Source organism: Melozone crissalis, unplaced genomic scaffold (assembly GCF_028551555.1).
Source record: "Melozone crissalis strain CALT ecotype California unplaced genomic scaffold, PUWL_Pcris_2 ptg000017l_1, whole genome shotgun sequence".
NCBI classification, from domain to species: domain Eukaryota; kingdom Metazoa; phylum Chordata; class Aves; order Passeriformes; family Passerellidae; genus Melozone; species Melozone crissalis.
Window position 1 is genome coordinate 8,470,038 of NW_026535795.1, and position 24,619 is coordinate 8,494,656.

General features: G+C 42.1%; 1 protein-coding gene across 2 annotated transcripts in view; it reads right to left on the reverse strand.

Moving 5' to 3' along the window:
• Positions 1 to 23,643, reverse strand: part of EYA2 (EYA transcriptional coactivator and phosphatase 2) — an 86,586-nt gene extending 62,943 nt beyond the window's left edge. For both annotated transcript variants that reach the window (XM_054274510.1, XM_054274509.1), the window contains exon 1: positions 23,586 to 23,643. The gene's annotated coding sequence lies outside the window, so the exon portion shown is untranslated. The remainder of the gene's footprint in view (positions 1 to 23,585) is intronic.
• Positions 23,644 to 24,619: the final 976 nt, after the last annotated feature.

Consider the following 24,619-nt stretch of genomic DNA (forward strand, 5'->3'; position numbering starts at 1 on the left):
AAAAAAAACAGGGTCTGATTACTATGACCTAACTTACTTTCTGATGGCTTTAAATTCTTCAAAAATCCTCTCAAATCCAAAAACAAAGGGCAACTTTCAATAGCCACAAACCATAGTATCTTTTATTAGATGTTCACAGCTTCAGTGACAAAACAAGCATCTTAAAGTCCATTTTTTTTCTCTAATGAGTGCTTTCCTCCATCATATTATACACCACTCACCCTTGGGAGCCCCAGTGGAACTCTCAAGAAGCCACTCTGTGACACAGCTCCTCACCTCTAAGGCCACCTGTCAATAGCAACCACTCAAATCCCATTTGGGACTCCTGGGAACAAGAGGGATCCAAACCAGCAAGAGGCAACTGTGCCATTCCCAGATAATTCCAGATAATTCCTCGAAGGAACAGAAAATGGCAGCTCTTGGATCTCATTCAGATAATCTAAGAGAAGAGTTTTATCATCTGTGCAGATTAAAAAATCCAGCTGCAAATAAAAGCCAGCTTTCACTGCTTGGATATTTGAGAGCAAGCTCACATGTGCCATGGAGAAGGTGACTGCCTTAGAATTAAAACTTAGATTTGATCTGCAATTTCCTTAGCTTAAAGGCAAATTTCACTCACACACACAGGACTTCAAAGGCCCTCACCTTCCCACAGCCCAGAGGAGCAGCCTGACAGCCTGGTTCAACAGTGGATGTGTTTCCTGACATTGGATTAACTTCAGCTCATCACCTCCAGTGTAGCTCCTCTCTGACACTTTTATGGAGTAATTTCCAGCACAGACAAAAGAACCAAAGTCATTTCTTGCCTCCAGCTACTACAGATGTGTCCAAGTCACTCACAAGCAGCATGCAAAGATGCTCTTGCTGGCTCCAACTGTTTGCAGTAATGAGCTTCCAGAAAATTAAAATATAAAATCAACAGTGCAAAATATACCAATGCAGTGCTTGGCTTCCAAAAGAAATACAGCAGCTCACCTCTTTTTCCCCTTCACAGAAAATCAGATAACTCTAGTGAAAAAAACAAGGAAAAACAAGACTGTGTCTAATTTCAGATTGCTTTTTTCAGTTTTGCTTTTTCAAAAATTTTAATTAGTGCATATACAGGAGTAATACAAAAATTAGAGCAAAGGTATCTGAGCTCAAGCAAATTACAGTTCTACATTAATTTCCCTCAATCACTAATTAGAGAGACACCTTAAAATGCTAACACAAATAGAACAATTAGAAAAATAATTTACTTTATTTCTTTTGAGTGGAATTGTCAGAAATGGCAAGTTTGATGCCATGATCCAGGGGCCAAGGCTCTTGTAAGGAAGACTTGGATTCAGCCCTGTGTCAGCCACAGTTTTCCTGTTACCAGAGTAATTTACAGAGCCAACTCCTATTAAACCTGCTTGCCTCTATTCCCCTCCTCTGTAAAACAGGGGTTTCTGCATTTTTCCACTTCTGAGCACGCTGAGCTTAAAATTATGAAGATTATGTGCTGCACTCAGGTAAATCAGCACAAGGATACGAGGAAGAAAAATATATAAACACCAAAGACAGCAAGCAGCCCTACACCTATGAAAAATGCCATGAAACCAGTGTATGTCCGACTTTTGCTTACCACTTCAGAACCTTTTTCTGCTCAAAAAATGCCATGAAACCAGAGCATTTCTGACTTTTGCTTGCCACTTCAGAACCCTTCCCTGCTCTTGTGCCCGTGCAGGGAGCAGGCACTGCCTGCAGTTGTCAGCACCAAACTGAAGCCCAAGTCTCACATTCCTATTTCCTGCTAGACCACATAACATCCCTCCCCATTCCAGCACCCAGCTTCTGCATGGTTAAACTCCCCTTTTAATTCACATTTGGCTGTGTAACTCTTGATGTCACTGCAGTTGGTCTGTCCCTGTCTGGAGCAGGAGGTGCCAGGTTTGTGCATCTCCTGCTCGCGCCTGTCCTGACGTGCTCCACATGGAGCAATGTGCTAACCCCTGGACAGCTGCTGGTTTTACAGGCTGTCATCACAAAGGCTGCCTGTGTGCCTGCTTGCAGGGGTTTGGTTCTTTAGGAGCCCAGAAACTGCATTCATTCAGTTCAGCTGCAAATGTAAGCGTGGAATTGAAATGCCGCAATTACGAGAATCAGCATTGCTTAGTTCAGCTTCTAATCACAAACCAGCAGTGAGGCATCATCTGATGTCTTAAAATCCTGCACTTCAAACACACTTTCTGAAGGTTCACAGGGTGTGTTTTCAGCAATAGATATTGCAGAGTAAATGGGTGCAAATGTTCCAAACTGCAAGGTCTCACAGGGGAGGACAAGATGTGCCAGAACCTCCATCTCCTAAACTCATCTAGGAACTGCTTCCTTATTCATGTACCAGTGGTTGAAAGCTAAGAAAGACAAAAATCATTAAGAAAATAGCACAAAATAAGAAGAATGTGTGACACAGAAGTAAAAAATCTCCTGAGATGTGGGCTTGAGAAAAGCCTTTTGAAATGCTGTGCAGTACTACTGAAAAACAGAATTTCTGAAACCTTTCTGTGCACTGGATTAAAAAAAACCTAAACCAAACTAACCCAAACAAAACCCACAAAAACTTTCAGTACAATTTCTAAACAAACAAAACAAGTTTCTGCTAGAATTACACTCCATCTATTTCCCTCTAATTCTTGTGGACTGCCCACAAAAACTTGAGTTTCTGGCTTGTTGGAGAGAAGTTAACAACATCTAATTGAAAAACGCAACGTTTTCCTTGTCCTGCCACATACCACTTTGCCAGTAAATATGTGAGACAAATAATATGAAAAGCACGTACACACACCTTAAGCAAAAGTCCAAGTTTTAAGAACAGCCTGACAGTGAAAGCTGGAAGAGTTAAGATTTTTCTCAAAGCTAAGCATACATTTTTTCATGCAAGCAGCTGAATCATGGATATTTTAAAGAATAGTTTATTAAGCACAATATAGCATATCTCCTACTCAGCTCTATAAAATGCGTCCAGTGCTGCACAAAGCATTAAAAAGCATTTAAATCAGGAACTTGCTGGCATCCAGTGGCACAGCAGAAGAATTGAGAGAACTAATCTAACAGCTGTCTGGAAATACAGCAGATTTATACCAAGGGTTTAGTCATTAACTGTGGTTATCTGACTTACACCAGAACACTGAATGAGCAGTGGTGGTCTCCAGATTAATGCAATGTATGGCAACCCCCAAAATACAGCCCTGGCTCCAGGATGCTGAAATTAATTGCTTTGCTTCTTAGTGGAAGCATTCCAGTCTGGATAATAAAAAAGTGGAGTCAAAGGAAAAAGCCAAATAAAGGCTATATACAAGTCAGTTTATCAAATACCTGTGCAAGAATGGGTTTATTAGTCTCTGCATTGCTAGAGAAATGAATTTGCAGGCTACACATGGCAACTGAAAAAATTGGCATGATTTAATAGCTCAACACTTATTTTGGCTCTTGGTATACATTTGTATTTATTTTTTAAGGAGAAAAGGAGATAACACCAGAGAAGCTGAGGGACAAACAGCATCCTTAGCTGTATGGAAACTTACATCTAAGCGTGCATTTGAGACTGCAGTGTATGGCAAATATTGCTAATTGGGTTAGAATTCAAATGTCAAGTCTGGTGAATTCAAGGGAAAAACAGTTGTGTGAATACCACAAGAATCTATTAATAACTGAGCATGTCAATGAAATTCTAGAAAGGCTGGCAAAATTACCCTTGGTTACACCAAAACTTTGGGTTCCTGCCAAGAAAAGCTCTATGGTTTTTGACATGAGTACTCAGGTGGGTGGAATTCCAGGGGAACTTCACTCCAAAAAGAGGTTTTCCTGTGGCACCTCCTAACACCTCCACTCATCCTGATGACCATGTGTTCTCCAGGGCTGGAGGAGAGCTGAGATGGGACTTGGGAGGCAACTGGAAAACCTCCTATGGATAACTCATGTGAGGGATGACACCGAAGGTATCAGAAGCAGAAATCACTCCATATTCTGTTCATATCCTGCCAATAGCAAGGCAAGTTGCTGAGAAGCTTTTCACTGTCATTTTGCTGAACAGTTTTTAAAGACTGCTATCAAGGACAACACTGAGGTAATGTGAAAGCTGAGCCTGGCTGCTCCTCTCCACCTCCCATCCCCCAGGACCCTCTCCCTGCAGTTTATTTGGCACAGAGTCTCATCCAACATTGCTACCCAAGAGTTCCTGAGCACGATTAATTTGCTAAGGATACAAATCTCCAAACAGCACGTCAGTCCTGCTGATGATTTATGAAATGCCAGAGATCATTCTCTCACCAGTGATAAGCTCTTGGTTTTGTATCAAACCTCTTGCAATTTCTAAGGCCATTCTTGACTCTGCATCACTCCCAGACAGGGCAGGGGCAGAGCTGCAGCAAGGATCTCTGTAATGAACTGCGGGTTATGTATACACACAAATAAAACAGAGGGCCAGGTTATGAATTCTTGCATACTTCCATATGTAAAAAGCTGAGAGTGTGCTTTGGAGCAGGGACAAGCCTCACTAGGCAAACACTCTGGGCCGTTCTCCTCCCAGGATGCAAGCTCTCACCAGCAATTGCAAAATTAGGCAACGTTTCCTTTTCTCAACTGCTCAAAATATTGTCCTTGGCACCCCAATGGCCTGAGATACAAGAGCAGAGAATCCAAACACAGTCTCAGAAACTTCAGAAGTTTTTCATATTTCTTTGCCAGACATTGCCTATGCTGTACAACCCACCTGAAACCCACAACACCCCAAGAGTTACTCAAATCCCAGCAAACCTTTAACCAGAAGACACTAGTGATACCCAACTGCCCCCAGCTATGATTTTATTCCTTTGATTAATAACAAACAGATTATGTTGTTCTTTTACAAGCAGCATTTGCAGTCAGCTTGTGTTTCCTTGTGTTCATTCTCCCCATTTATGCAGACTGTAAGTTATTTTTACCTATGTGGAATAACCACAGATAGCTGAAAATATTTAAGATATGAGATCTTCACTATGACCAGCCAAGAATCCTACAGCTGCTCTTTTTGTTCTGACAAGTCAGCCCTTGCTTAACAAAAACACTTCAAAACTGGAACGGTTGGGGTTGATTGGACAGTTTTTGGAACTTTTCCTCAATCTTAAGGGCTGGCATTAGCTACTAATTCCTGTAACAGGAGGCTACCATGAGACACCTCTGCTGAGCTCCATTTGTTTTCCTGTTGCCTCTCTCCCCACTGCATTTACTTGTGCTGAGACAGAGCTGGAGCTCTATCCAGCTTTGCTGTCTCTAAAACAAGACATTAATTTGATTTGTAGGCATTAATCAGCATGCCATCCCTCGGGGTGTGCATGCCCGGGGTTAGCCAGGGGGATTTTCCACTCCTGGTGCCTCCCAAGTCAGATGTTTGAGCCACCTTGCACACCACAAACTTGGGGTCACTCCAGGTCTGCCCTGCATTCTTTCCCAGCATAGAAATAAGTCAGTCTGGTCAGGATTCTATCCATAAACAAGTGATTTTTATTTGATAAAAAACTTTTCAGTCCCATCACTATTCCTTATGCACATTTGTGTCCCAACTCAGCAATGCCATGTATTTCTCTGCCCTGTTCCAATTGTAGAATCTTCTCTAAGGCTCTCCAGATTAGGACACTGCACTAAGACAACTTCACATCACCTCCAAGTCACTATTACAAGCCCAAGCCAGTGAGAGGTATAAAACCTGAATTTAGAATCTGGGTACAAAGAGAAGTAACAGGAAGGAGTAAACAAGATTTAGGAATTTATTATGAAATATAGATCTTGCATTCCTGTAACTGGAGCAACATATATATACTACCCAAATATTGTTGTGACTTTCTTCTTACTTTATCATAAAAACTGATTAATGTGTGGGCATTTAACATTAGGGCACTGTCAGTTCAAAACAAAACTTGTATATTTGACAGAAAAGCCATTTCAAACCTGCAGTTTGTTTTGTAAATCCGTGTAACTCTGGTTGAATTTAATAAGAATGAGAAACAAAGAATTTGACATATACTGTTTAAAATGTACTTCTGTGCTCAGACAAGCCTCAGAGGTTTGGTTGTTTCAGCTCTACAGTTCTGCCCACAAGCTGGTAAAACCATTATTGCCACAGAAACCTCACAGGAGCAATAAAACAAACAAACAAACAAACAAATCCAAGAGCCCACAAAAACCTAGAATCAAAACAACCTATTTTCATCTGCATGCACAGTCTGACTAAAAAATACACATGCAATCAAGCTACAATTAGCTCCTGACACCATCAGCAGCCTCTGATGTCAGAGATCACCTGCAGTGCAAGAGGCTTTTAAAACTAAACATTTCTTTTCATCTGGGCTCTGTCTCGTTCTCTGCTTGCAGCCCAACATGAATTGTAACTGCAGGCACAGAGGTGAGGCTGTGGGACCAGCCCTGCTGCACCCCTGGAAGCTGAAATGCTTGAGCAAAGGTGAGGAGGTCGGAAAAGGGCAGAGTCCCGAGTCATTTTAAGTGGTTCAGCTAAGTAGGGAAGGCTAATGGGAAACCATTTTAATTTGTTACAGTCATCCCCAGCGAATAAAAGGACAACGTTTTTCTTCAGCAGCTTGATTACAAAGCAGTAAATCCCTCTGTGTATATAAAAGATCTATGAGCACTATAGATCAAATGTCAAAAAAAGATTTGTACTTTGTGTTGGGAACAGTTTTAGATACTCAATCATTCTCATTTTTAAATACTTCCAACAATTATTCTCTCCCTAGAAGCAGACACATGTAAGTAATTCTGCCATTCTCATCTACAGAGACACAAAGTAGTGACATTTTTGCAGCAAACACTTTTGGACCTTCTCCTTCCATAAACACCTAGAAGAAACACCGTTTTGAGCACAAAACATGTAATCTTGCCCTCTCTCCCAACAACACTGACTCTTGTTGGTAACAAAAATTGATGCTGCTTCAAGTACTGGCTGCAATCTCTGCTTTACAGACCCCAGGCAGCAGCAAACAAGGCACAGCTCAAGGTGACAATATTCCCCAGCAGCAGAAATATCTTGGAGTAAGGATTATGCCAGAATAGGATTGTTCTCCAGTTGTTCATGCACTCATCTAACACGGAAAAGCATTTAAAACAGTGAAAGTTGTAGCTGTACAGCCACAGGTTCTTTTACAGAAAGAGGATTTTTTTTTTTTAGTTGGAAGCAGAATTTTAGGCATAGAAGTAAAATGCTCAGCCATTAGGAATTATTAAGCCTTTCTAAAGATCTATAATTCAGAGGCAAACCCCAAATATTTGGTTTATTTCTCAACAAAATAGTGACCTGGTTATGGCAATTTGTATCTTGTGCCCACATGGGTTTTTTCTCTGATCATAAGAAATACTCTGAAGCAAGAAACATTTTGATTACATCTACATTCACAGCAGGTCTTGGAGTTCTACCTGCTGCTGTAATCAAGAACCACCACACACTGAACCACTAGACTCTGTAATGCAGCCTCAGCACTGCATGCTAAACAGTTCCGTCCACTGAACTTTGCAGAAACCTTCCTGTACTGAGTTTGCCTTTTGATGAGGAACTTCAACCAGCCCTGCAACTGTGGAAACCCCTGAGGAAAAATATCCTGACAGCCCCCAGGGACAGCTTAGGAGAGATGTTACACCATGGCCAGCACACACTCGCACCAGGACAAGGGGCCCTTACAGCAGCATGATCACATTACCAACAGCTCAGCCGTGGGGTGGCAAAGCTCCTTGACAGCTTTATTTACCTTTTCCTACTCAAGGACAAAATTCTGCTGCTGGCACCTCAAGTGCACAATGTATACCTGCAGCCTCAGGCACTCACACTATCATTTCTCCCCTCCAGTGTCTTGAACTAACAATTTTTGTGGCATCCTCAGCCAGGTTTTGGAGAGGTCAGCTCTGCCTTTAAGAAATTTTTCTATACAGAGGCAAAGCTGTATGTCACACACAGTATAATTTTTAAGAGGCTGAATTTTAAAACTTTTAATCCATTTATTGTCAGTAACAAATTTTACAGCAGTTTGGACATGTGAATATTGACCCCTGTCCAAAGCAGGCTCTGGTGTTTGTGTTCTGTCTGCCCACAACACTGCCTGTCACTTCTACTGGCTGAAATGTTCTCTGGTGTGGTTTTCCAGAGTGTCCCTCCCTGCTGAGGGCTACACACCACCAGTTGGGCTCCAGCTCATCTATGGCTCTGCTGAGCTCATGGGGAGCAAGGGGAAGGAGTGAGAACAGCAGGGAATGGGACCCAAAGCTAAATAAATCAGTGCTGCTTTGATCCTTTGGGATGAGGATGCTGTAAAAACACATGGTTATTAGAACTGTGACTTTATTGGTTAAAAAGCTGGATATTGGCACTGTATTTCAGCATGAACTTACATGATGGTACTAAGTACAAAGTGTTCATTCTGTTTGTGGCTATAAGAATTAATCTCTTCCATGTGCAGAGAGGAGGGTGTGTGATAATTCAGCTGAGATTCCTGTTGGTAGTCTGGGCAAGCACTCACCAGCTGCAGGGCTTTCAACAATGCACAGCTCCAGCTCCCAGAACAAATGATGTAACTAACACCCCTGTGAGTGCTGCCCAGCAGGGCCACAGCAGCCTGCTCACTCCAGGCTCTGCATCCAAGCAGCCTGTCAGAAACCTGAAAACCTGAAACTAAAAGGTGAGTCTCTCCCCAAACACTCCAACATTTAACTCTGGACGGGATTCAACAGCTAATGGACGTTGAACGAAATGGTATGGTTCTAATAGCTTGCATTTGCCTCAATAATAAGAAAAGGTCTGATCCTGATTATTAAAAATGAAAAACTAATTTGCAATGTTTATGTGGATGGCAGCTTTATATGGATGATAGAAATGGTCCAACTGCCTTTACAATCCAGCTGGAACAAAGTTTTCATTTTTCTTTTTCATGAAATTTCATTTATTATGAGCACTGTGTCTCAGTTAGGCAGCTGTTGGCAGCAAGATGTGAAATTTAAGTTAAGCTGGTTAGTACCAAGAGCCAAGCTATATTATGTTTTTGTCAGAGAGAAGTTTTCCTTGTATATATGCAGTAATTAAAATGGTTTGTCAGTCAATCCTATCAACCCCCACTGAAGGAAGAGACAATGCTATTTTAAAATACAATTTACAAACTGCAACCAAGAAAATGGGATTGCTACAGCTCATTTCAGAGAGGTTTTAAGTAGGCAATGCACCAATGAATTCAGAAATTAGGGATACCTGGTTTTCATCACTGTCCTACTAATACAGTGTCGGATTTTGGGCAAGTCACTTCTGACAAGATTCCAAACGGGAATTAAATAAGGATCAGTGTGTTACTATGATACACCGAGGATGTCTCACACAGCCTGCACCTGGGCTTCCTATGACTGGGGCAAGCACTCCTGTCATTCAGTACATAACCATGATTCTCCTCCAGCTTCTCTGATGCTACAAAAGAAAACAGCAATAAACTTCCCATCTTCCTCTGAATCTCCTCTGGAATGTGTTTAAGATGCACATTTCAAAAATACCTACCTAAAACTGCCCTTGGGTGGATGAACAGGACAGGACTTGGCACATGCTGTTGGAAGTTCAAGCCAGGTAAGGGTTGAAATTTTATAAATTAAGTGAATAAAAGAGAACATTAAAAAAACCCAAGCAAACTGAAGTATTAAGCTGATCAATCCTCAACAGCTACAATGACTACTTGCAAATTGGCTCCTTTCCCAAATTGTTGCCTGGAAGTTCAGCTATCCAGGGTAATTGCAAAACTGTATCATCATCTATCCTGAGATTTGATTAAACCCTATTGATTGCAAACATTCAGAGGCTTTACTACTGACCAATGACATAACCTGTCCCTGGGCCAGCCACAGCCTCCTGCAGTGACCAACAAACTCATCTTTTACTGTTTTTCTACGGGATGAACTTGCTGATCCAGCCCACAGCACATCAATGGCACCACCGCCAAGGAGGAGACAGGAACACACAGCCAGGCTGAGCAGGACACGGATCTCAGCCAGATAATCCAGTCTGGAATTGTGATATATTTTTGTCATAGATGGGATCTATCAACACCATTGCTTCAGCAGGGTCCCACTGCCCATGGGGTGATTGTAGTTCCACCTAAGACTAACCCAAATTACTCCCCTGTTCAGGTGACAGCTACCTGCACTTCCCTGTAAACACAGGATTACAATTAAATACTCCAACACAGCTGAAGCTGGCACCACTTTTACCATTATAATGTTACCTGACAAACAGATTAATTTAATGGCTTTGAGGACTCTGCCCATACCACCTAATCCATAAATTATACTCATACACAGACTTTTAAGCAATTCTTATTTGATATCTACTTCAGGTATTTGCAGCTTTGGGTGTTTACTTCTTGTCATGCTTACAGCTTGACAGCCATCTACTGCAGTCAAAAACAGAGCCAAAAAGTTCAACTAGAGAACCAGAAAATTAAATTGCATTTAGGGATGGGTGGGAGGCTGCTCACTGACATTTAGTATCAGTGAACACAGTGGCTGGCTTCAGGGTACTTGCAAGTATTTTTGAGCCAAAGAAAGCTTAGCAGGTTCTTTCCTCCAAGCAATTCTTTCTCTGAGGAGTTTTTAAAGGGATAAGCATTGGGATTTACTCTTCTGAGATTACATGCATTGTGTTAAAGACAACTGGATTGTATCTCTTTTGTATTGAAAAAAATAAATCTGCCTTGTCAGCATCTAGAGGGTTAAAACCCTCAGATTAAAAATGCATTTAGTACATTCAAAAAGATGAGAGCTGGTGGCCATCACTCCACAAGTACTGCCTCCAAATACAAACTCACAGATTTACAGCAATATAAAAATACAAGGCTGGCAAGAAACTGAAATGAGAATAAAACACATATGAATCATGCACACAACTAATTAAACATGAAAATTATCTTCACAGTCACTTACCTTCACCATTGTAAGTTAACATTCAGCAGAAGAAATCTGAGAAGTGTATTTTAGACATGTGCAATCTGGGAGTAATATTTCTTTTAAACTCATGTCAGGATAACACAGCTTCCTTTCCAAGCACTGATTATTTTGGGCTCTCCTAAGTGAAGCGAAAAATGCTTAAGACTGAACACAAGCCTTGGCTGACAGCACTTAAGTGAGCCTGGAAATCTTCAAATTTACCGTGCTGGGAACTGCTGTGTAACTTCTAGGCTAAGGCTTCAGGGCAAAGCACACTATATTCCATCCACTCACAAGTTAAAGAAATCAGATTTTGGCAACTAAACTCTGACTTCCTTTTGCATAAGTAATACACCAACATCTGAGCACCCAACTGTTCACTGTCAGGGGACCATGTGAAAAACACCTCAACAAATCACATCCCAGCTATTTCTTCTTTACTAACGTTTAATTTGCAGAATCCAATCCAAATTGCACTTCCAAAAGTCACAAGGGTGTATCAGCCACTTCAGGCACTACAAAAATAAACACAACAAAATTTGGAGCTTGCTTTTCAGTGATGCTGAAAAACCCCTGTATGAAATAACTTCCACGAGAGTATATAATTTATGCCAAGAGTAATTACAAAACTTTGAGTTCCAGAGACTATAACACTGCAGGTTCCATTCTGCTTCTTCTGGTAATGGTATTTGCATCAAGGATGAGAGCATCCACTTGAGGAAAGACAGAGAGCATGGTGTTGGCACAACAAAGCCCTTTCATTAAGGAGACATCTGGGCCATTAAGAGCAGTCTGCTGGGGAAGGCTGCACCTCGCTAGATTGGGTTTCAAACCAAGTTCTCCATGAGGTGTTGAGCAAAAGAGAATTGGCTGCAAGCAGGACAACACAGGCCTGGTGGGTTTTGTTTACTGTGCAGTTGAAGGACCACTAAATGATTAATGAAGGGCTGACAGCTTCTTTGGAGAGTAGCAGACAACATTTTGGGGCAAGACTTTGGCTTGTCAGGTTAGACATAAAAATGCTTACATAGAGCTCTCTCTCCTGAGCTCACTGCTGTTCAAATGACTTTTCTAACTTGCTTCCCAGGGCAAGAGCATAAATGTAAGTCTATCTTGAGGAGAAAAAAAGCAGCACAACAAAATGTTAGTTTGCCAGAGCATCTGGCACATTCATATGTGTGATAACACCAGCAGCACACTTTCATTACCACCTTGTTAGCAGCTACAGGCAAATCTTCAGCAAGACTCCTCTCAAAGTAAACCTAATTCCACTGAGAACAGCAGGATCGTTTACCCTCCTCAGAAAACCTCTGCCCTCCACTCTCCAGGCTCTTCCTAGGCACAGAGCTGCCATCACCATCAGGAATGGCAAGTGGCTCATGAGGAACTGAACATGCCTTCTTTTGGAGCATAAATAAGGTAAAAAAATACTGCCATGCAAGCTTAAGGTTAATAGCTGAAAAGCCCTGAAGCCCAACATATCAAGAAAATTTTATATGTTATTTAAGCTTTGGTTGCATGATTAAAATCAAGAGGATGGCCACCATTTGTTGGCAAGACCATCTCATCTGTTTCTACACTTTAGCTATGAATATTAATAGAATACAGGCCAATGCCCCCAAACATTAAAGAAGATTTGGCTTCTGGAGAGGCAGGGAAGAGGAGAAGTCCCCTACAGGAGCCTTTCCAGTCTTCAGAGCAGTTACAAATTTTCTGGCAACTTAAAATCAAAAAACACACTTAAGAAAACATATCTAGGAAATGTAAGATCCTGAACATGCAAAAAAAGTGTCCCTAGTTCAGGAATTCATGTAAAAGACAACACATTTCACAGCCAGCACGTTACCATCCAAGTACAATTACATTTTCAACCAAAATCATTCCCCAAGCTGAGTCTGTTTTGCCTGTGATGGGAGTTAGTGAGTGAACTCCCTGTTCTTATCTTGAACTTTTTTCATATTTTCTCCCCTGATCTGTTAAGGATGGGGAGCGGGTGAGGAGCTGGGTGGACATCTGGTCATCCTGAACCCAGCCCACATGCAAGGGTGTTTGGTACTCATCTCAGTGCTTTGACTGAAGAATACACTATAACTGGAAGAAATGCAGCAAATCCCATAAATTTCCTTTCCAATAATCTCCTTCTGACAGAACATAAAATCCTCCATTTCTCCAACTAACCATAGAACAGATGAGATTAAATCCTCCCAGTGAGAAACACAACTGTGTTACCACGGCCTGGACTCTGCAGGGCTTCCGCTGTGACATAAACACCTCCACCACAAAGCTCTTGGGCAGGTTGTTCCCAACATTCATGTCCTTTGTTGGGCAGGCTTTTTCCAACATTCATGTTGTTTATTGGGCAGGTTTTTTCCAACATTCTTGTTGTTTGGTGCAGCACTCACTTCTCCTTCCCAAATCTCTAACACCACTGGAGTCCTAACACTGCATCACCACTTCTACCATAAACATCTACTGCAAACACTCTTCCCAAACAACTTTTTGGGCTGGACTAAACCAGAAAGCCCTCAAGAAGCAAGAGTGCTGCTGCTGCAGGGTCAGCAGCTTGTTTCTTAAGGGAGAGAGACTGAAATCCTTACTTCACTCTCCCCTGGGCCTGCGTTGGCTCACGCTCCCCTCACTCCAAGCTGTTGGAAATGGCAGCACTGGAAGGACAAGAGCGGAGTTAAAATTTTGTTACTGCAGCAAAAGGCAAAGTGAGGACACCACACCAGTCTCTGAACACTGGAGTAACTTTCTGTTGGGGAAAAATGACTTGTCAAAACACTGATGTGGCACAAACACCACGCTCTCTGCTGAAAGCTTTGAGGTGCAGATATTCCCTAGCAGCTTTTTCACCCAAGCCTTGCATTCAATTAATTTAACACCATGATATAGAATAAAAGCCATCAGTAAGCAGAGTGTGGCTGCTAGTTTTTTAGCAACGCAGTTCTTCCTGCAGCAATCACCAGGATGCAGTAGGTGCAGCTGGGAGCAGAACTGGGCATTGCTGTGTGCCAGAGCTCCTCCTCAGACTTGTCCCCATGAATTCCACTGAAGCCTGCAGGTAAAATCCTTCCCCAGGCATTTTACCCTGATTGATACCTTCAGAGCCTTCCTTCACACGACTTAGGCTGCTTTCCAGACCTTTATTTTTCCTCCTTTTTGTAACTGTCTCCAACGGGAAGTTGCACTCGTTTTTTTCACTGTGCGTTTCTCTTAGAACTGACATCTCTGCATTGTAATGAAGGAACCCCTGGGTATTAGTGACAAATTAGTCACCAGCTAGAGAATATTTTCTTTTCATTTCTATACCAGGTGGAAGATATTAAAACCTCGAGAGGAATTTCACCTGCTCTGCCACAATAAATCATCACACAATTTTCTTTTATAGTGACTTAATTTTACTGCCTCTAAAACTTCATCACCATTTAAATAGTCTTCTGAACTTGGTCAGGGAGACTTTATAGTAAATAGTATGTATTTAATTATGCTTTGAAAATAATGTGATTTCACTTTCATACTTTAAATGGTGTTTTTAAAATATGGAATTATTCCTTTCTGAGAAGAAAACGCGTGCACCACCATAGGTAGAAATTAACAGAAAAATATTTTCCCTTGTTTAATTTTCTAATAAGGAACAGTATTTTAAAAATCTCCAGAAGACCCCACACAGTCTGTAAAAAAAAAGGAGAAATATGGCACTCACTATTCTTTGTTGAAGAACTTCTAAAATAGCAGCCAAAAGAGAAGGGAAAAAAATGTAAAAACACTTAGGTAGATTACTGAAGCCACAGGCCACTGAAATACAGCAAAATATTCACTGAAGGCAAAGATTTACCTTTTTATTTTTTTCTAGAAGGCTACTATGATTTTAGTAGTAATATATTATTTAAAAGTTGATTCTCAAAATGTTAACTTTACAACCACATATTTTGTGTCATTACAGTAGGGTTTTCTACTTCATAAAACAGATAAATTTATAATCAAAGCTAAATACTACACAAGTGGCTTACAGCTTCTGATTAAATGGCTTCATATACATTTATGTGCTTTTAATCATCAACTAATTAATTTTTCAAATTATAATAGATCCACTAAGTAAGCCAGCAGCAAAGGAGTTAATTTCACAACAGAAAATAACACCAAGACTGAAATTTAAGAGTCCTGCCCCACCAGCAAAAGGAAGGCTGAAGTGTGTCTATCAATAAATACAGCACATTAAGTCTACATCCAATTGTTTCTTCCTCTATTTGCCAAGAAAAGAGAAGAGCAGAAGATCAATTAAAAAGCAGAAAGGTAAAACCAAAGCGTTAAACGCTACGAGATATTTAAGATCCCACAGTGTTCCTTACAAGCGCAGAGCATCACTCCCCCGCTTCTCCCGGGGGAGTTCCAGCTCCAATAATTACCTTCTGTCTGCTCTCAGGGTTCAAGTTCAAAACAATATTCATTTTCCACTTCCCGTCCTCAACCAGGGCACAGTGCTCCTGTGCATCACTCAGGAACCACGCTGCCCCACCACAGACACGGTTAAACCACGGCTGGGAGTGAATACTCCTGATTTGTGGCAGGGAGCTGGGGCAAGGAGAAGCCCTGGGCTTTAAGAGGGCAAGCATCAAGCTCCAGCATCAACACCTCTGACTCTGAGCAGCAGCATCCTTTATTACTCAGTTAGAAACCAAGATTTGTCTTCCTTTATTACATTCAATTATAAACCAAGCATTTGTCTCCACACCCCACCCCTAATTATCAGGGGGGCCTAAATGGTGTTTCAGAACTAATCTAGCCCAGAAGGTTTTGCTGCATCTCAAATATTTTTACGGCAGACTCACTTGGCTTCCTCAGCCCCCTCCCCATCTAGTTCTCCTCCCCAAATTATGTTCATCTGCTGCAGTGAACAGGAAGGATGGCTGCCAAACAAGCAATATGAAATCATATATAGTAGGCAGAACACGCCTTCCCTCAAACCACAACTTAAAAGTTTTCAGGTGAAGAGACACTGAAGAGGGAAAGACAGCAAAGGTCTGTGAAATTGGCTATACAGAACATAATCTTACATTGTCTTGTGCAGGGTGACACACATTTACAGCATTGCTGAATGATTATGTATTTCTGGTCAGAGACCTAAGCTTGCCTCTTACTCAGAGAGAAATGAATTTTATTAAAAACAAGATTCCTCTAATGTAGGTATTTACACACCAGGCCACCAAGGCTACACAGAATAATCACCTCATAATTTTATTTCAATAAATAAAAAGAAGAATGGTGTCTGCCTTATTTTCCTGCTGCACACCTAACTCCACCAACACACTTAGGAGTACCAGGTCAGAGATGTGATACCGCGGGCTAAGTCATCTCTCTGCAAATTTTTGGTACAGGAGGTTCCAACCACTGGTACCAAAAGGGCTGTGGTACCTCCCTCTCTCCACCAAATTCAGATTTACCATCTTTTTTAACTGCTGCTGGAAACTTTGCTGATTTGCAAACAGGCATTTGAGCATGGACAGCACAGAAAGATGATTCCCACTCTGGTTCTGCAAGGCTCAGGCACTGAAGAAGTCAGCTGGACTTGCACTGGCAGCAGTTATGATGGGATTGAAAAAAAAATTAAATATGCACTTTTGTAACAAGTACAGAAGGTTTAAAACTGCTCCCACTCAATAAAGTTCAACCCTAAAGTGAAATGATTGGCAACTGCAGTGAGAGCACGACTGGATTTAATACATTTATGCACAGTTGAACACAAGGAAGGAGAAAATTTATGTATTTTGCTACAAGCATTAAGGCTGACTTAATCCTAAATCTATCTCAGTGAAGAGGAGTAGTATCAACACAGCACTTATCAAATGTAAGCTAGCAGAAAACATGGGTTTATAAATTCAAAAATAAAGTCAGCCTACAAAAGAAGAATAAAAAGGAAAATTTGGATACAGTGAAAATAACATTCACATGTTTTACTTAAAAAAGTGTCGTCTTTCAGAAAAAAATGGTGCTTTTCAGTTTGTTAAGGGGTGGAAAAAACAATCTCTCTTTTTCAAATAAAAAGAATTGCTCAATTTTAGACAAGATTTTGTCTTGTTTCACCCACAGTAGCGGGGAAAAATAATAAATTTATATAGCTTACAAAAATGAAGTACACACTGTCAACATTTACAGAGGATAAAGCAGTTTGTAAATACATTTTGACTTGTCTTAGAAACAAAGAATTGTCAGATAGTTGCAATTAAACTCTATGGATGGTAACTGAGCACAGAGGAGCAGTTGCAAGGGGAATCAAAACCAGTGATACAGATCTATATTCAAAACTGATCAAAGTTCTTTCCAAAGTAGCTGTAGGACAATTACACAGCAAACAGCCAAATCAAATGTGTCATCAAAAGACACGATTTGCAATAGATGGAAAACTTGTCTTCAGGACAGCTGATGAGGCTCTCTGTGTGGTGCACAGACAGAGCTGTAAATAACTGGGGCCCCCAGTCTGCTCTGCTTACTCAACTTATTTAAAAAACAAAAACATCTCAGATGCTGCCCCACTTTCCCCTCACTGTTTCTTGTGGGTGCCTGCGTAATCCCAGAGGCATGTCCAGTTTTTAAGGCATTTGCTGAGTTTAAGGAACATTCCCCACGTCCCTCTGTCTCTGGAAGTCCTGCTCTGGTTGAGTTTCTCTGTCAAGTCTGTTCTTTCCAGCATAGACAGAGGCACCAACTCTCCATGGGTTGACCAGTTACTATCTGGGCTGACTAGTATTAAATAATTTCCTTTATTTAGGATTACTTATTTAGCTGGGCTGCTTTCCTTCTCAAAAGCAGGGATGGCAAACAAGAATTTTTGCACAATGACACCGAATGTCTAGAGTTAGGTTTTCAAGCCAACAGCACAAACTTACCAATTTTCTCAAACCTCTCTGCACATCACAATTAAAACTGGAACTTCTTTGATTATTGCAACCCATAAAAGTAGGAGCCCACAGCCAGGAGCAGGCAGCAGAGAGAAATCCTGTCTGCAGACAGACATGGCTCTGATCGAGCTTGGAGTCTGTAATGCTGCTTTATGTAAAAACATTCCTGAAGAAGTCTATTATAGTTAAAATAATTCAAGACTTCCATTTCCCTGAATTATTAAGTGGTGTTGCAGCAAAGGCAAGTTGAGGTTCTACCATGCATCAATTTCCTCTCCAAAAAGCAGAGGGGAGATGAATGACACCAGCGTTTCATGCAGCACTCACGCAAAGACACGGACGTGAAGAAATCTCAGGTTTGTAACCAAATACTTTAAACCTTCATTTCCTTAACAGAAAACCAGCTGGGAATAAGTTAGAAGTGGGCTGTCATCAAGGAAGTTCCTAACATCTGAACAACAAACTTCAGTTCCACCACACTCTGTGCATCAATAACAAACCCTTCACCTGCTTTTCAAATTGCTACGGCCCAAATCATATCCAGGCTCTCGAGCCCATTTTCACTCTTTGTATTCAAACCTGGCAGCAACAACAAAAAAAACCCCCAGCAGTCTTGCAAATAACGAAATCCCACACCCCAACAAAACATGCACCCTGCTTCTACTAAATAAATGTCAGTCAACAAATAGGCACAAATTTCACAATGGCTGAGGTCATTCCCTCTAAGTCATTACGGTTTGTGGGTGAGTTTTCCTGGTGGTTTTAACATTGGTTTCTGTGATTGCAGCTATGCTTATTTATGCATTTAAGGCGTATGATCTAATACACTTAGGTTTAACTACTTCATTCTTTTGACATTCTTTCCAAATTATAAAAAGGATTCTTGGTGTTTTCACTGCCTTGGTAAAGCAACAAAATTGCTGTCCACATAATTTCTTAAAAATACAGAACAGAGTAAGTACTTGTTGAAAATAATTCAAAGGAAAAAAACCCTACCCCAGACATTCCCTCCTCCAAGATAACACTTTTGCTCTCTCTCTCTCTCTCTCCCCTCCCTTCTGAGGGAACTTGCTATTTTTTTAGAAATAGATGTTTTGCTGGCTTTTTAAAAACAATGTCCAGGCCTTAAGAGTGATTCAGCTACAACTTATAATCAACACAGTAGTTCAGCTTATTTTTTTCAGACCTTCTATTTTTACTGTTATGCTTTTTAAAAACTGCACATTTGCGGTACGCTTCAGTCACATTGCATCTTCCACTGCACTTTGAATTCTACAATAATGCTCATTTTATTCAACGCCTTTTGGTTATTATCTACCACGGATCTTTGCTTGATAAAAATCAAAGAAGGCAATTTTCTACCTTTTTCTAATGGAAATTTAAATTATCTTCTCCCTCCAAGGCACAAAAAGCCCAAAGAGCCCCCATCATCTAAATGAGGATGGAGAAATTCACTGACTTGTAGGAAACATTCAGAAACATTTTCAAGAAGCTGAAATTAATATCGTGCATGGAGATGGGTGTGCACATCTCTCTCCCAATACTGTGTGCAGTGTGTGGCTATTACCTTATATACAGAAGTCACAGTAAAACACTTTAATTGACTCTTTAAACTTGAAGCTCTGGGTAATTTTGTATTTCTGGAGTGCCTGATATGGTTTTATATGTCCAAGCACGTTTCTAATCCAGCAGAAGAAAGAGTGAGAACCTCCACAAGCTCTGTGGAGAGAGAAGGGTCCCATCCTGAGCTGCCCCTGCACAGGAGCTGCCACCTCTTGCAGCTCAGCACCGTCACCAGGTACTGTCCTGACTCCAGCTCTGACCCAGCCACACCAACAAAACCTTATTCACTGGCACACAAAGCACTCTCAATTTCCCAAGCCATCACCCCAAATCTTTAAAATCCCTCCATCACAGCCACACACTCTGTGGGCACCACAACAATACCTCAGGCTCCTCTGTCCCCTCCCGCTCCATCCTTCCCAAGCTGCTTTTTCTAATTGAACCCCAACTACAACAATCCCCCACAAATTACAGCAAACCTCCCTTGAAACTCCCCATAAACCTTACCACAACCCTGCAGCAGACTTCTGGCTTTGCACAGAGCCTCTCAGCACAAGGGAAAACAGCTCAGCACGGCACTAAGGAAGCGTTTTCCGGGCACAGCAGAGGTGACAAACAGGAGGAGAGCAAAGCCAAGATGCCATCTCGACTTCAGGCAAACAACCCCTCCTGACCTCTGGCAGCTCCCACACACTATTAAACAAAAACTATTCTCTCCATGTTAATGAACCATGTACAATCTAACAGATAACGCTGATGTTAAATAAACATGTTTGTATGTGACTCCTAATGCCAGGACTTAGGCAGCTGCAGACAAATAATTTTAAATGGGAAGGATTATGCCCGTGTAATCTTTCTCATCTCATTTTACACATCTTTGAAATAATTAAAATATATAATTAAAGCACAAGCAGAAAGACTGAGTGAAAAGAGGTTTGACTATTTTTAATTATTCACTCTGTGACACACTCACTGGAACCATCTCTGCAGTGAACACTATTTTGGATCCAATTTTCCTCTCACACCTCTTGCAGCAGTAAATCAAGATCAACTGAACAGCCTGACAAAGAAGGGAGCTGGATCGGGTTTTGAATGCTGCAATAAAAAATTATTTTGCACAAGACTTAAATTCTTACTCCAGATTTCTCCTCTCTCCTGCTTCAACCTTGGGTAGCACCAAATCTACCTGCAAATGGCAACACCTCCAGGCCCCAAATGACCCAACCACGAGGAGTAATTATTTGCATCCTAATTGAAGGGCTTATCCTCACCTGATTAAAACAAGGTGTTTGTTAAACATCATTACTTGAGTTAAGATCTGCAAATAACGATGAAGTATTGTTTTAAGAATTTGACTGCCACGAAACCATTGTTTTCTGATGGGATCTCTTAATGAACAGGATTTTCAGCAGAAAAGGAAGGGAAAGAGATTTGACAAGTTCTCCCAATTCATATCAAAGTAAGTAAAATGCCAAGAGGTTTGAGTATTTACAGTTTTTTATAGACATATACAAAAAAACAAATAAAAATAAATCTTGCATTTTTAACTAAATTATGCCACCAAAAAGGAGGACATATTTAAGCCTGAATGGTATTACTTAATATATACCATTGTTTATAACTGAATATATTTTTTTGTTCCTAACTATTTTCCTGTCATGTGCAGTACAATGTGAAATTTAATGAAAATAACCTGACTGTTAATCCAGGACGCTCCTCCATGCACTACCCAAATATACAATGCTACTGCTGTGAAAAATACACAGGTACAATGAAACTAACGATACACTGAGAACGGCAGTGTGAAATTTCCTTCTCTACATCATCTACCAAATAACCCCTCCACTTATAGGATACATTTAAAATATTCATATTAAAACTGCAGTGTTCCATGACTTATGAAAAGGATTTGAATTTGCAACTTCATTTAACAGTTTGTCCCAAATAAAAGTTACCCCAGCCAGGCAAAATTAACTCGAAAATATTTTCTTGGCATTCTAAGAACTTCTGCTAGTTTTCACATATTTATAAAAGCATTTTTCACTGCAGAAGCAATCTTAACAATCATTTCCACAGATTAGGTCTAACAACCTGTGAATTTATTGCAGAAGGAATTTACTGCAAGGAATAATTAGTCTTCAGCACTGCTCATGCTTGTTCTCCGGCTGAAGACACCTTAAGACCATCTGGTTACTGCAAAATTTGGCACAGAAGAAACAAATCTTACTGAAGAGAATTATAGCTGATTTCAGAATAGCTGTTGTACTACTACACATCATAAATAACAGTTGGGAAGACAGCAGAAAATTAGTAATGTCTCTAATTGTTTTCTTTGTCAGCAGTGTGTACACACACACACAAACACAGCCACGCAGAATTCAGCCCAACACCTCGCAGGCTTAAAGTTAAACATGCATAATATTTGCAGGATTAATAGCTAAATTATTAAATTTGCAGGGAAAAAAAGCATATTAACCAGCTGTGCATAGCAACACATGAGACTCTTTAAGTGATATTCTGAGATCAAGTTCTTTGTGTGAATACCTGAGTTTAATTCCTTCTTATAATTCAAGGCATATCCGCACACACCGTGGAGTTGAATATGGGGCTTATTGTTGGAGGGGGAGTTATCAACAACATTTTTATTTCTCCCTAATGAAGCTTTTCTAATGGAACCTAAGGCTGCCAATGTTGTGAGGTATTTGAAACAGGAGGCCGTTTCAAAAAATTTCAACCAAATAATGGTGATAAGATTAGCGAGTCATGGGAATCGAGTCTCCACGTACAATTTTAAAAGAAAATGAGCTGAGGGGAGTGGGCTAAGCAAAGTAAAGCAAAACAAATCAATGAGTGTAAAACCAAAAGCATACACCACTTGTTATTTAGCCAAATGTTTTGACCTGTTGGTGGGTGAGTCGAAGAGGCACAAGAATTACGTGGACAATTTGACTCTGTAACTACACAATTCAATTTTACAACATAAATTTATATTTTTTTTTAATTAAGAGTTTTAAGTTAGAACAATTAAGTTATCAGCTGCTGTACCATTTCAAGTAAATTTTCAAAACATGCTTAAAAAGTTTCTGGAATGTCTCCAAAGCTATGAGTACTGATTATTTTCAAGGCATTTGTACTACAAGTCTTTCCTACTTGCTTGTGTTACATCTGAGGGCACACGATGCCTTCAATTTCAAAGCAGAAATTAAAATTCAGCTTTATTAAGACATGGAAACAGTTTCTCCACGTAAAAACGGATGATGAGAAAGAATTTATCCTGTCTGAAGCAACAAGTAACAAAACAATGCAATGCTAAATGTATGAAACTATCTAAGAAGCATTACTTTAGACACAGATTTACTAGTTTAAATGTATGCCATCTTTTGTGGACCAGATTGCCCTAATACCCACAGATGTGAATAGCATGAAGAAATTTAAACATGCTTTCTCAATAAACTGGGGGAGAAGAAGGGGAGGGACCCTTCCACGGATGGCATTGCAGAGAGAAGAAATTCTCAGTAAATTAATGAAGTCCACAAGAGAGACAAAACAATAAACCATTCCTGCCACTGCTTTTAAAGGCACTCAGGGATGCGTGAATTTGATATTGCGCTGAACAAAATTTCTGTTAATATTTGATACACACCAATAAACTGTTTATTGGTTCACTACATGTATTTTAGCAATCACAACTTTATACAACAGAACATATCATAATTTGAAACGTCTGAACAACAGTAGCTGTATACCATGAATAATTTCCTTTAGAGGCCATTCACTGGGCTCAAGCACAATTTAACACTCCGAAAAGTTTACTCAAACTGCACAAATCACATACAAGTTTTCCTCATAGAAGCAGCACAAATCACATACAAGTTTTCCTCATAGAAGCAGCCGCGGGAAAGTGCAGCGGCTAATTTTATTTAAAAGCTATTAAAATCATTAATAAGCAGGACTCGCTTGACGGTAAAACCGAACCGCACGCTGCGCAGCAATTAACCCCCGTGCTAATTCTGAGTCGCGGCTCCGCACCCGCGCTCCGCCGCAGCCGCCCCCCGACGGGCTCCGGAGCTCCGCGCCCCCCGCCCCGCGCCCGCGGAGCGCTCCAGCCCGCGGAGCCCGGCGGGCAGCCCGCACCCGCGGAGGCGCGCAGCCCCCTGCCCCACTCACCGGCGGTGCAGCGCGGAGCCGCGGCGCTGCGGAGTGTGCGCGCCCGCCGCGGGCGCAGTGAGCATGTGCGAGGCAGGCGCGCATGCCCGCGGAAGGGAGCGCAGCGGAGCGGGGCGGCGGCTCCGCGCCCCGCGCTGCGCCCCGGGCGCGCCCACCCGCCCCCTCCCCGCCGCGCCTCCCGCCGGAGCCGCCCGCGGGCTGCGCGGGGCGCGGAGCGCAGCGCCACGGCCGCAGCACCGCGGAACCGCTCGGCACGGGGGTTTCCCCTCGGCTCCTCTGCCTTATTGCTCGTCCGGCACAGCCGCCCCTCCGCCCCCCGCGGCAGCCCGAGCCCGGGGCCGCCGGTCCCTCGCAGCGCCGCGGGGCTGCCCCCGTGCCGCCGCCGCCGCCGTCGGGGCGCACCTACCGCACGCGTGGGGCACCGCGGCGCGTCCCGGCGCCCGCAGCGCCGCGCTGCCCGCGGTGCCGGGGCGGAGGAGGAGGAGCCTCCCGCGGCTCCCGGGGCCGCCCGGCACCCCCCGGTGCTGTCACGGAGCTGCCCGGTGCCCCCGGTACTGTCACGGAGCTGCCCGGTGTCCCCAGTACTGTGGCGGAGCTGCCCGCTGCCCCCCGGGCCGCAGGGAGCGCGGAGCCGCCGCTGCCGGGCGCGGGCCGGGCTGCGCGCTCACCGGCGGCAGGTACGCGCCGGGCGCGCTTGCTCCTGCCCGTGGGTTATGGTTTTATGTTGGTGCTATCAGGGTTCATCGAGCTGCAAGTCTTTGAAAGCAATTTTTCCTGTAGAACTTGGACCTTTGAATGCCATGTGAATATCACCTTGTCTGTAGCCTCTGTTTCCATGAAAACAAGTCACTTTCACTACAGTCCTTGTGGTTCGGGTCTCTAGTGACATTTTTTAAATATCAACTTAAAAGGAAGGGCTTTTGTTGACATCTATTTGGTCTTAACACGCACAGTGCCACAAAGCCATGGGTCCTACAGACCTGCAGAAACAGCATCACTCCCACAAGCCACCCTTCTGCACTCACAGAGCATCC